Consider the following 14274-nt stretch of genomic DNA (forward strand, 5'->3'; position numbering starts at 1 on the left):
TAAATATTTCTCATAGATAAAACAAATTTATCTAAAATTAATCTTTGAATTTAAATAAAATATCTATTAATTCCAATATGCCAGGAATTTCTCTTTTCCCATCTAAATGATTGAATTCCAAATGTCATAGGAATTCCTCTTTTATCATTTAAATATTTTTCATAGATAAAATAAATTTATCTAAAATTCATCTTTGAATTTAAATAAAATATCCATTAATTTCAATATGCTAGGAATTTCTCTTTTCCCATCTAAATGATTGAATTCCAAATGTCATAGGAATTCCTCTTTTATCATTTAAAAATTTCTCATAGATAAAAATAAATTTATCTAAAATTTATCTTTGAATTTAAATAAAATATCCATTAATTCCAATATGCTAGGAATTTCTCTTTTCCCATCGAAATGATTGAATTCCAAATGTCATAGAAATTTCTCTTTTATCATTTAAATATAATTACCATAATTTTCTCTTTTCTTAATTATTTAATTACACATAAACTTAAAAATTAGTTTTCCATTGAATGTGACAAAAACCATTCTTTTAGCCTAGGATATTCAATCCTAGAATATGGTAGGAAGTCCTCTTTTCATGTTATGCATAAGAATGAATTATGCATCAATTTCTTAATAATTTTACCATAGCTCCGCTGCTATTACTGGTGGCAATTTTTAATTTTTATGAAAGGAATAAGACATAGTAAAATAATTATGATAGTGTAACTGTTTTTTAGCATTAAATCTAATTTATGGATTTATCCCATAATATTACCATATTTTTCAAGCATATAAGTATAAAAACCATTTTCTTAAACCTCTAGCTTCACAAGCGTAGAATTTGATTTGTGAATAGAGAATTTCTCCATGAGAAGCATTAATTGAATTTAGAATAGGTCATAGGAATGACCATTCTTTGGGGGAGAGAGAGATATACTTTAAAAAATATTTTAATTTAAGCATAAATAAAAACTTTATGTGTTTAATCACTAAAATCCATTAGAGAGATTCAATTGCATTAAAGAGCCATTCAATTGAATACTTCTCAAGCTTGAGAAGGGTTGAGAAGTGAGAAACATTTAGAGATTAAGAAAAAGACCATAAATCACACTTTATCTCTTATTTTGCTTGATTCTTTAGTCTAAGGAGAGGCCCCCAACCAATCAATTGGTTTAGTATGTTGATGAAGACTCCAAAGAAGGTTGAAGAGAGAGAGAAACTCCATTCTCTCCAAATTGTAGAGGATTTTTAGAGGATAATATAAAATATCATTATTTCAGTATAATACTGGCATGGTATAGTTCACATATTTTTTTACAAAGGTATAAGGATCTATTTATAGGTGAGGGAGGCCTCTAACCAATTCCAACTAGTTTTTAGAATTTTCCAAGTTCAATGTGGCTGAATTTGGACAAGATTTGGACCAGTTTGGCTCCCTTTTTTATTTGGTTTGATTCCCAGGAAAGATAAAAATACCTTATTATTTTTTAGTTTAAAACTCCTCCACACATGTAAAATAGGTGCCTCCTTGAAGAGGCCCCTTCTCCTTACCAAGGTGTCAAAAATGTATCATTATACCCAAAATATCTCATTTGTTTAGTAATATTCATAGTTTTTTACTACTAATAAACCTTGTACTCAATCAACTCTTCATCTTATGTGGGTATTTACTCATTTTGGGTATTTTTCTTTTATAAATTAGATTTATCTCCTCCCCACACTTGGATTGATCCTATTGGCCCATAGAAATCGTAATTGGACCATAATCCAAAAAATTTTGAAAATCTTGACCCTTAGGCTAAGGTCCTTTATACATATTTTTAATTAATTCCAATTGCACATTGGAAAGTTCTTTTTGAATTTCTGTTTCAAGGGAAACCATTTTAGATACTTGGAGGATTTTTATATCCAAAAATATCTCAATTCTGGACTACCTCCCTCTAGACATTTTCTCTCTCCAGGTCAAAACAGGGTAAAATAGGATCTTTCTTTTATTTTAGAGAGGGTAATAATTATAAGATCAAAAGGGGAGGTTCTTACACCAGTACACCTCAAAAGCTAGAGGAAGGAATCTTACAGGCATGGAGCTAAGAGTCTTTGTGGGGCAGAGGGCTTCCTTGGCAAGTTCCCTATATTGCTCGAAGGCGAGGCTAGTGGTTTGGTGGTCCTTCTTAGCTTGGACTACTCTCTGTTGAAGGTCATGGGCTTTTTCTTAGGCGAGCGAGAGAACGTGGAGAGCTTGCTATTTGGAATCTTGGGTAGCCTGGAGCTAGTGCTGAAGCTCTTTGAGGTAGGCTAATGTGTTGGGGGGCAAGAGTACTCTCGCAATCCTCCAAGGTCACTTGGAGGTTATGGTTGGCCATTGTGTCCTTGCGGAGGGCCTCGTGGCTCTGCTTGCTGATTAGCCTCCTTTGCTAGCAACATATGTTGTTGTGCCATTGTGACTTGCTTCTACTGTTTATACATATATTCAATCATTTAGCTCATGAGCTCTTAGGCCAAGTTGGAGAAGCCTTGTGTAAAATCGGGCACTATGTCATGAGTGGAACGGATGCCCTCTGAGTATGCCTCTTATGTCAAAAGTTATCATCGGTATGTGCCCAACAACAGAGGGTCTCCAGGGTGTTGTGGTGGGAGGAGGTGGGGGAGGAGGGACCAGCTTCAGAGAAGTGAGGAGGGGGAAGAGAAGTCCCATGAGGCGAGGGCATCTCAAATAGATTTTGATCAAAAAATGCGGTGTGATGCTACTTCTCTTGTTCAAGCGGCCTTGCACGGCAGCGGGGGGGCGGACTTCAACAGCTTGTACCTATGTATCTGTTGTTCCAGAAGGGGAGTGGGGGGGAGCAGGCTACTGTTTGTTAAGGGTCAAGGTGAGGGTGCTTGGGGGTGGAGAGATGGGAGAGGAGAGAGGCAGAAGGAGAGGGTCGGGGATTGCGGGTGTACCCTCTAGAGCTGGAGGGCCCTAGGGAGTCAGTACCCCCTGTGGCATTATAGAGGACCTTTGTGAGGACTGAGGACACTACAAGCTTCCCTTGTGGGTTTGCACAAACTGCATGGAGCTCTCTGTGGAGGTACTCAAGCCAATTCACCGGCACTCCTTGCCAGAGATAGGTGACACCAACTGAAACGGTCAGTCTAACAGGTGGTGAGAAGAAACGAGAGGGCACAAGCAAGCATGACCAGCTCCTATTGGGTGATGTTGTGCCACTCAACCCCATCCTCGGGGTGGAGCCCTAGTAAGTGCCACGAACATGGTGCATGGCATTGGCATGCAAACATAAGGCTGCTCCATGTGTGGGAGATGGAGTACCTCCCGAACGAGGTCCAAACTAAGATGGATTGTTTGGGGGTGGCCTTCGTTTTCCAGCACCTATCATGTGGCAGTGTTGGCATCATAGATCGCGGTAAAAAAGAGGCAATTCAACAATTCCAAGCCCCTGGGTTCCAATGTGAGTAGGCCGTCAAACCCAATTTTCTCCAGGCAGCAGTCCACAATTTTCGGGTTTGCAATGGCCCTATAGCATGGCCTTGTATAGTAAAGAAGCTTATGCTTCAACTTATTTTATTATTCTTTATAAGGCTATGGACTGTGTGGCCAGTGACTTGGCACATCAGAGTCTCACCCAAGTGTGAGAGTTGGGTGAGGTGCTTCCCATATTCCTCAAAACGCCCCCCTCCCCCCCCGTTGGTCACTTCTTCTTCTAGGGTTTATGGGGGGGAGGACCTTGTAAGAGGAGTCCAAGTGTGTGGCCATGCTGCTGAGAATAGGAGTCCAAGTGTGTGACCATGCTGCTGAGAATAGGAGGCTAGTGGAGAAGTTGAGATATCAAGAAACAAATAGGTAAGAGTTTGGCTAGGGAGAGAGAAAAGAGTGAGGGAAATGAAGTGGTGGGCCTCTTTTATAGATTTCCAGGAAGAACACGGTCGTGGCTTGAGGATGGTATGGGCATGTCTTCACACTAGTTACAGCCATGGCTTCACAATGGTACAACCGTGGCTTGAGCTGCTGAAAAGTTTACGGCTATGGATTCATGATGGTATGGGCATGGCTTTGTTTTTTTACAAGGAAACAGCCATGTCTTTAGGATGGAACAGCCGTGTCTTCAGGATGGAACGGTCATTTCTTTGATTGTGGACAAGGAAATGATGATGTCTTCAGGATGGAAAGGCAGTTTCTTTGATTGTGGACACAAAAACGGCCATATCTTGAGCAGAGGAAGAGGATACAGCTATGGCTTTATTTTTTTGACAAGGAAATGGTCATGTCTCCAGGATGGAAACTGTCATGTATTTAGGATGGAATGACCGTGTCTTCATTTTTTTGACAAGGAAATAGCCATGTCTTCAGGATCAAACAGTAATTTCTTCAATTTGTGGACAAGGAAACAGTCGTATCTTGAGCAAAGGAAGAAGGAAACGCTCGTGTCTTGAGCAAAGGAAGAAGGAAATGGCTCTATCTTGAGTAAAGGAAGAAGGAAATGGTCGTGTCTTGAGCAGAGGAAGAAGGAAATAGTCGTATTAGAGGAAGAAGGAAATGGCCATGTGTCTTCAAGATGGAACGACCGTATCTTGAGCAGAGGAAGAAGATACATTTGTGTCTTTTTTGACAATCCTAATATGGGATTGATCACGATGATAGACATAAGATTAAGCATAAGATTAAGGTGGATTAAACCACACAAGAAACTCCATGAGAGAGAGAGAGAGAGAGAGAGATTACACACTCAACAATAGCTCTATTGCATATCACAATGAACCATACAATGATATAGGCCTTCTAGCCTTATCCTACTTTACACATCATCATGCCATGTGGAACTCCCTTTTTCACATTCTTTTATGTGGCTCTCAACGTTCACACACCATACAATATCATATGTGGCATTCTTATCTTTCCACGATATCTTGCACCTCTAGGGTGCTTTCCCACACATGCATAAACCAAGTTTACATATTTCAACACCCCCTCTTAAGGAGGAAGGTGTTCTTAGTCACCCATCACCCACATGAAATTAGGCATTGTGCCTTTCTATAGTCTTTAGGATGGAACGGTCGTTTGTTTTGTTGATTGTGGTAAGGAAATGGCCATATCTTTAGTGGAAGAAGTTACGACCGTTTCTTTGATTGTGGACAAGAAAACGGACGTATATTGAGTAGAGGAAGAAGGTATGACCATAGCTTCATAATGGAATGGCCATATCTTGAGCAGAGGAAGAAGGTACGACCGTATCTTGAGCAGAGGAAGAAGGTATGTCCATGGCTTCACAATATAATAGTCGTGGTTTCAAGGTTTTTTTTGTTGGGCACCCTGTAAATAGGTTTTGTACCCCAAGGCTCTGTAGCCAGCACCCCATTACGGGTTTTGTACTGACTCCTTACCCAGTTTGCTAGAGTGAAAATGTAGCTCCGATTTGGTTTTGGCAAGGTTGGTAGCTCCATTGTCCAAATGTGGAGGCTTTTGTGGAGGAGAAACTAGGGTTGGAGATGCAAGTGGTTGAGTGGGAGTATCTTGAGGGAGTTGGATGATAAGTGGTGGTGGGGGGATAGCCGATGTTGAGGGTATATCACTTTTTGGGATAGTGGACTACGGTTGATGGGCAAGGGGTCTTCTTGAAGCTTTTCTTTCCCTTTGTCCCAGTGCAATAGTGGTGGTAATGGTGGAGGCTATCTTAGGCTTCCATTGAAGAGTGGATAACTTTGGGATGACCGGGATAGGAATAGTGTACCTTGGTTGTCAGGACCTACATTTATTGATTTCCTTCATAGAAGGTTTGAGCTTGTAGAGGCTTTGGAATCCAGTTTGTAAGTAGTCGTTGTGGCAAGTTTGAGGTTGTGGTCTCGATGATGGGTCGGCTTTGGGGAGTGTTTTTGCCAGTGATTTTCTTATACCTTGTGGGTTTGTGGTTGGCAAATTGCAAGCCATCGAGACGTACAAGGAGCTGGTTTTGCCGGTGTGTGAGTTTGGGAAGTGGATCATCGGGGGATCGACAGAGTTGTAGCACCTTCATAATATCCTTGGGCTATGAGGAACTTCTTGGGTACCCAGAGGCTAGAGCTCTGGCTTTGTGTGCCTCGAGGCTGAAGGTGTTCCTAGGGTGGATTAGGCTTGTTAGTGAGTTTATTCCTATGAATGGGGTTAGCAGCAATGGTCTCATTTTTGTGGTAGGTTTGGAAAGCTCTCTATCAAGTTGGGTGTTGATGAGGGTGTGTGAGGCAATTGGTTTTTCATAGGGAGGAGAGTCCTCTTCTTAAGCGGCAAGGTTCTATATTGGTTGGAGGGCGGAGTGGGGTTATCAACTTGGGGTGGATTATCAGAGGGAAAGGGTTCTTCATCTGTCATTAGGACAGTAACCTAGCTGGAGGTTAGTTGCAAGGTGGAAGTCCTTGTTTCCCAATCAATTTGGTAGTGGGCAGTTGTGTCCCATCCATCCACGCACTAGAAGAATTTCTTCACTCATGGTTCCTATAGGCAGCATCACATTAAACTTCCCTTCCAAGGGGTTATTTCCAATGTGGAACAAAGTTGTGGTTGTGCCTAAACATTGAACCAATTATGAGGCCATTGTGGTTATTGTGGCTAGGGTGTTTTTTTATGAGGGCCTCTCGAGGGAGAGCCATGAGTCATAGGACATTAAGTTGTGATTAGCTCATGTATTAACAAGAGCCAATTTTTGGATGAAACTTGTCGACGGGGTGGTCATTCCTAACCACAACTGAGTGGGTTTCACTTCCCAGTCTTCTTCTTCGAGGTCTACTACTTGGTGGGCCATGTTGACCATGATGTTTTTGCCCTAAAGTTTTGCTTGCCATTCTTTGGCTTCCTATTGGGTTGTTTCTTTCATCTCTTCATTCTCTTTTTTCCATTTTTTTGGCATGAATAGCCCTTATTATGGTTTTAGAGAGTGGGCCATAGTAGCATTTCAGTTTGCTACCATTGAAGTATCCCACCATCTCGACACATTGTCAAGTGTTTCTATGTGCACTGTGCCTTGCAGAGTTATCTCAGTGACTAGGAAAGGTCCTAAGCCTCCAAATTTGAGTTTCTTTTTGTGATTTTTTGTGCTGTAGAGGAGGACCATGTCGCCCTTGTTCATTTTTTTATCTTTGAGTTGGTCCATCAACAAACCACTGTTTACACCTCAGTTTTTCTACAATCATTTTGTAGACAGCGAGGAGGCGTGTTTTATCAAGCTATTCTAGCTCAAAGAGGAGACCAAGGACATTACCCTGTGTGTTTTTCCTCTATTTCAATTCTCACGCTGTGGGTACCAGGAACTCCATAGGCATGATTGCTTCAGTACTTTAGGTTAAACTGAAGGGTGTTGCATTTCTGACTGCCCTATAGGATGTGCGAGATGTGCCCAGAGTGAAACAGGTATTTTTTGTTCACAATCATTGTAGCTGGCCTCAATTATTTTGGTCAGGATGGCACAGAGGACTTTATTTATGCTCTCGGCTTAGCCATTGGCTCGGGGTAGTAAGGGGAAGATTTTTTGTAGGTGACTACAAATTATTATAATAAGAATTGTATCACTTGATAAAAAAGTGTGTGCCGATTCATATAAAGAAACTTTGCACTGGATCTTGCATCAACCTTGCGGGTGGCCCTAGCTTTTGACCCATTTAGTGCAATAGTCTGTTGCCGTTATAATGTTTCAAGCTTGAGTGTATCAAGCCGTTGGACTAATGGGTCATATGAAATCAATGCCCCATATTTCATATGGTTGTAAGGACACAACAGGGTTCAGGGGCATACAGTCCTTAAATCATGGGATTACCAGTCGTTGGCATTCATCTCACAGCGTTTGAGGTGAGCCACCATAGCCCTGCTATGAGGACTTTATGAGCAGTGATGTCTGCAAAGTGTCCTCCTGTATAGGTGGAGTGGGCTTGTTCTAAAATAAATACATACTCATCTTCGCGGGCACAGTGTATTACAATTCTATCCTTCCCCTATAATCATTCCCTATTTTTGAATACAAGAAAATATTATTTTTCCTTGTTTTTGTCTAGAGAGAAGAAAAATTCTAGAGAGAGGTAATTCAATATTGAGATATTTTTAGATATAAAAATTCTACAAATATCAAAAATATATTTCGCTGAAACAGAAGTTCAAAATAAATTCTCCAAGGTGCATTAGGAATCAATTAAAAATGATTTAAAAGACCTTAGCCGCCTAAGGGGGTCAAGATTTTCAGAAATTTTTGGATTATGGTCTAAAGGTTCCAATGGGCCAATAGGATTAATCCAAGTGTTAGGATGAGATAAATCCAATGAATAAAAGAAAATAAAATGAGTAAATGCTCACATCAGATGAAGAGTTGACTGAGTACAAGGTTTATTAGTAAAAAAATTAAGAGAAATTACTTTAAAAATGAGATATTTTGGAGAAATGATGAATTTTTGACACCTTGGTAAGGAGAGGGGGACCTTTGAGGTAGGCGCCTCCTTCACATGTGTGGGAGGGTTTTTAATTCAAAAATATTAAGATATTTTTATCTCTTCTAGATCAAACTGGATCAAAATGGGAGCTAAACGGGTCCAAATCTTGTCCAAATTCTAGCTTCAGTCAAACTGAAGCTGGAAAATTCTAGAACTTAGTTGGACTCGGTTAGTGGCCTCCCTCACCTATAAATAGACCCTCATTCTTTTGTATTCTCATCTCCTAAACTATACCATGCCAGCATTACATTAAAATACTCTTATTTTCTATTATCCCTTAAAAATCCTCTACTTTTGGAGAGATTGGAGCTTCTCTCTCTCTTCAACAATCCTTGGAGCTTTCTTCTCAACATACTAAACCAATTGATTGGTTGGGGGCTTCCTTATGAGATAAAGAAGCACGCCAAATCTAGAGGTAATAGGTAATTTCATGGTTTTCATTAATATTCTCAAAAGATTTCACTTCTCAAACCCTCTCAAGCTTGAGAAGTTTCAAATTAATTGTTTTCAATGTAAATCAAGATTTCTATAAGAATTTTATTGATTAATCACAAAAAAGTTAATCTTTATGCTTAATTAGGATGCTTTTGATGTATATCTCTCTCTCCCAAAAGAATAGTCATTCCAAATGGATGCTTCTCATTGATAAATTCTCAATTCAAAAATCAAACTCTATGCTAGTTAAGCTAGAGGTTAAGAAAAGAGGCAAAAATCTTTTACCTGCGTAAAGAGCTAGAATCGAAGATTATGCAGGAAGATGATGTGACGAATGTTTTTCTTGCTGCTAAGATTAAAGATCTCAAGGAACAGTTGATTTTTGTAGGTGAGATTATTCCTGATCATTCTCTTGTGCAAACTGTTCTTGATGCTTTACCTGAGTCATATCAGACTTTTGCTTCCACGTGGAGACTTTTTATTACTGTGATGAGGACAGACCTGATGTTGTCAAGTATGATACTTTAGTCAACAAGCTCTTGCAAGAAGCGCAATCTAGGCAAAACAGGGCTAGGCAGCGTGCAATTGATCAGGCATTTGTTGCTACCCAGTAGAGAAGAAGTGGTAAGGCAGCCCCTTCCACTGTTTCTTCTCCTATTAGCAGGTCTACAACTTCTTCTCCTTCCACACAGGTAGCAATAATAGGTCTGAGAAGGCTCTTGATAAAGGCCAAAAAAAGATCAGGTGCAACTATTGTAAGGCAAATGATCATGTCATTAAGAATTGCCCTAAGCTAAAGGCTAAAGAGGCAAAGAAGAAAGAGTCAAATGCAGCCACAATAGCGGATGCTTCTACAAATGCAAATTCTACAAATGTTGTGGGCAGGATACAGAATGGGCGTTTAGCGTGTATTGCCAGTATGACCCATCTGTACATGATGCATGTTTGGCAGTTTCTGTTGACTCTCATGTATGGTATTTTGATAGTGGTGCTACAAAGCACATTACCTCACATCGTGATATGTTCACTTCTCTTGAGGCTGTCCCTAATGGGAATACTGCCACATGTGCCAATAATGCTTCTTACCCAGTGAAGGGCATTGGTAAAATTATGCTTACTGCTACAAATGGCAGCGCTTTCACACTTTCAGATGCTTTGTATGTGCCAGGGATAAAGAAGAATCTATTGTCTGTCTTTGTGCTTGCAAGACTTGGACTTGTAGTCAAATTTGTGGATGACAAATGTACTATTTATGATTTGACTTTTGGTGATACGATTATTGTATCTGGCACCTTGTTTCGTGGGCTGTATAGGCTCAATTCTTATGACAAGTGTGTGGAAGATTCAGCAAATGCAGTTTCTGATGAAAAGGCAGTTTCAGATGCAAAACTATGGCATGCTCATTTTGGTCATCTAAACTTTGCTAGTTTGCTGCGTTTGCAAAAATTTGATATGGTTGCTTCATTGTCCCCTCTTGAGGCACCATTGAAACATGTTTGTGAAGGCTGTATTTTGGGCAAAATGCAGCGTTCTGCGTTTCCAAAGGATGGTTCTGTGCGGGCCACTTGCAAATTGCAACTTGTACATAGTGATGTATGTGGGCCTATGCAAACTCCGTCATTTGGTAAACACTTGTACTTCGTGACTTTCATTGATGATTACTCAAGGCATGCATGGGTATATCCACTGAAGGCAAAGTCCGAAGTATTTTTGTGCTTCAAACAGTTTATGCTTATGGTTGAAAATGTATCCAATTGTACTGTGGGCACCCTCCATTCTGATCAAGGGGGGGGAGTACATGTCTAAAGAGTTTGATGCATTTCTGGCTAGTCGTGGGATAAAACACCAATGTACAGTGCTGTATACCCCTCAACAAAATGGTGTTGCTGAGAGGAAAAATAGGTCACTTATGGAGATGGCATGATGTATGGTCAAGAGCCAAGCTTTGCCACATGCGTTTTGGCTTGAGGCTGTCATGTGTGCTACATATGTACTCAACAGGCGTCCAACTAAGGCCTTGCAGTCTGTTACTCCATACAAAGCTTGCATGGCAGAAAGCCTTCTATTGGTCACTTGCATGTCTTTGGTTGCTTGGCCTATGCTCTAGTGCCTGTGCAACAACGCAGAAAATTGGATGATAAGGCTGTCAAATGCATTTTTGTTGGTTACAGTGCTGAGAGCAAGGGTTACAGATTGTATCATCCGCAGTCAAAGCGTATCTTGATTAGTCGAGATGTTGTTTTTGTGGAAGATGCTGTGCAGCCTTTGTTATCATGTACCAAAGAGACAGGTGTGAGCTCACGGGATGTATTTGATACGTTGTTGCCTCTATTTTTATAGGTGGGAATTCAAATGTAAGTCCTAATGAGGCAAATACTCAGCCTATGCAGATTTCAAACGACATCATAGATCATCCTATTTTTGATGCAGATTTACAGGATGTAATTCATGAGGATAGGGCTGAAAACCAGCAGGCTAGAGGTATGCCTAAATGGGTGGTGCAAACCTTGCGTGATAGTAAAATTGATGCACCTATGTCTAGTCGTACTCGTTCAGGTTTAGGGTATGCCTCTTATGCATAAGATTGTTATGCTTTGGCTGTGTCTAGTATGTGTGAAGAGGAAGAACCTCTTTCATTTGATGAGGCACAAAAATCAGAAAATTGGTTGGCTACAATGCAAAGTGAATATGATGCTATAATGAAGAATGGTACATGGTCTTTGTGTGATTTGCCTATTGGTAAAAAGGCCATTAAATATAAGTGGGTTTTTAAGTTGAAACGAAAGCTAAATGGCAGTGTTGATCGCTATAAAGCTAGACTTGTTGCAAAGGGTTATGCTCAAGAAAAGGGCATTGATTTTGATGAGACCTTTGCTCCCACTTGTCGTATGACTACCATTCGTAGCATTTGTGCATTGGCAGCTCATAATGGTTGGAATGTACATCACTTGGACATAAAGACTGCGTTCTTGAATAGAGATTTGCATGAGGAGGTGTATGTATCCCAGCCTCGTGGTTTTGTTCAAAGAGGGCAGGAAAGCAAAGTGTGCAGGTTGAAAAAGGCTTTATATGGTTTAAAGCAAGCTCCATGAGCTTGGTATGAAAAGATACATGCATATTTGACTGCACATGGTTTTCAGAATAGTCCAACAGAAAGCACTTTGTATGCTAAACGTGTGGATGATGTACATCTAATCATTGCTCTCTATGTCGATGACATGCTGCTCACAGGACCAAATGAGAGTCATATTGCTGATTTTAAGGCTGATTTGAATGCCTCTTTTGAGATGTCAGATTTGGGGCATTTGTATCATTATTTGGGGATACATTGAGGTGCATTATCACTATGTCAGGGAGAGACTCTCAGCAGGAGAGATCAGCTTGGTCTATGTGCCAACACAGGACAACCTCGCCGATCTTTTCATCACAAAGGTGCTTCCTCTCGTGAGAAGTTCGAAGCTTTCCGCAAAGCTTTGGGCTTGCTCCCCTTTGTGGACTGATCTACTTCAGGCATGGCACTTCCCTATACATGAGTGCTAGCTCTCGTTCACACCATCACTCCCAGGGGGGATTTGTTGATATATATATATATATATATATATATATATATATATAGGCAGGGATGTGTGTGAACACACTTAGGACCGCCGGGGCACTTTTTCCCTCTTTAGGAGGTTTTTTCCCCCGGCTTGTATATACGCCCATCATTCTAGGGCTAACTTATCTTTTGTACATTGACACAATCTAATACATTGTGTGTTGTGTGCATTCTTGCTTCTTCTTCTCCAAGCTTTGTGTGCTTTCCTGCAACCCTAATTCTAACAGAAAAGAGAAAATTTTGGTATTTTTTATTTTTATGCAAAAAGAGCAATTCCCATGATAATGGAGATCCATGTAATTAAATGGAAAAAGAGAGAATTTGATATATTAAAATAATAAATTTTTTATTTAAATTTAAAGAGAAATTTTAGATAAATTTATTTTTATGCATGAGAAAATTTAAATGATAAAAGAGGAATTCCCATGAATTTAGGAATTTAATTATTTAAATGGTAAAAGTGGAATTCTTGGCATAATTGAATTAATGGATATTTTTATTTAAATTTAAAAAGGAATTTTAGATAGATTTATTTTTATGCATGAGAAAATTTAAATGATAAAAGAGAAATTTCCATGACATTTGGAATTCAATCATTTAAATAGTAAAAGTAGAATTCTTGGCATAATTGAATTAATGGATATTTTTATTTAATTTAAAAAGAAATTTTAGATAAATTTATTTTATAATAAAAGAGGAATTTCCATGATAATTGGAATCCAATCATTAAATGAGAAAAAGAGAATTTTAAGCTTATTCAAAAAAATGGATATTTGTATTTAGTTAAAAGAAGAATTTTTATGGTATTTAAGTAGGAAAAATTTTGAATTAATTTTTGGTGATAAAAGAGGATCTTTCACCATAATTCCACCTAGAGAATTAGAAATGATAAATTAAATTGGTAGAAAGAATCTTTAGATATTTATGTAGATAATTCACCACATTGATATTCTCCCAAAATGGAAGAAGAGTATTTTTATTAAAATCCGATATTATCATGTAAAACCATTTCTTAATCTATTATGTTTAAGAAGAAGGAATGAAATTCATAAAGTTGGATTTTTTTTTGTTATAAGTTTAATAGATGTTTATCTGAAGAAAATCCTTGGAATCAAATCTAGAACTAAACCGAATGATTTTGGTTAGACCATGACTATGAGAGGGACGGTCAATAAACTACTTGTCCATCTCTCGATCTAAATCAAGCAAAAACTTCGTGACCAATTCTAGTTCTTAATACAAAGAATAGACTACCGTTGAATTAACCTAGTTTTTTCTTGACCGAAATTACCAAGAATCTAGTTGGACAGTCAGTCAAATGATGGGTAGATTACCTTGATGAGAAATCAATGATTCTCATTTTATGAAAATAAGGATTAAGAAAAAAGGGTTTTGTGGAACTAATCTCAAACCGGGAATTTTACTTGCATATAGAACCTCTGTTTTCTTTTAAAGGACTGTTTTACGCCAGAATGCTGGAAGAAGCATTTGGTATGTGTTTAACTAAGAAGAAGTTCGTTGCAACAACTGGTGGGGAGTTGTCGAGGAACGTCGCTCGTGGTAAAGCCTGTCGAGGTCTTGACCAACCTCGGTACGGTTAAAATGGTGCGCTTCCAGTACGATGGGCACGGCGAGGACCGACGAAGCCGTCCCTGAGTGAAGTGCTAGGACACCTAAGTAGGATCCTAGAGGGTTCTGACCAGGTGATGCGCACGGGCTTGCAGTTTCTAGGACACCTATGCATGCATCGAGGAAGATTCGGATGGACTAAAAAGAATGACTTTTGTGAATCAAATTTTGAT

This window comes from Cibotium barometz, chromosome 15, assembly GCF_041138505.1.
Source record: "Cibotium barometz isolate CiBa-2024 chromosome 15, ASM4113850v1, whole genome shotgun sequence".
NCBI lineage: Eukaryota > Viridiplantae > Streptophyta > Polypodiopsida > Cyatheales > Cibotiaceae > Cibotium > Cibotium barometz.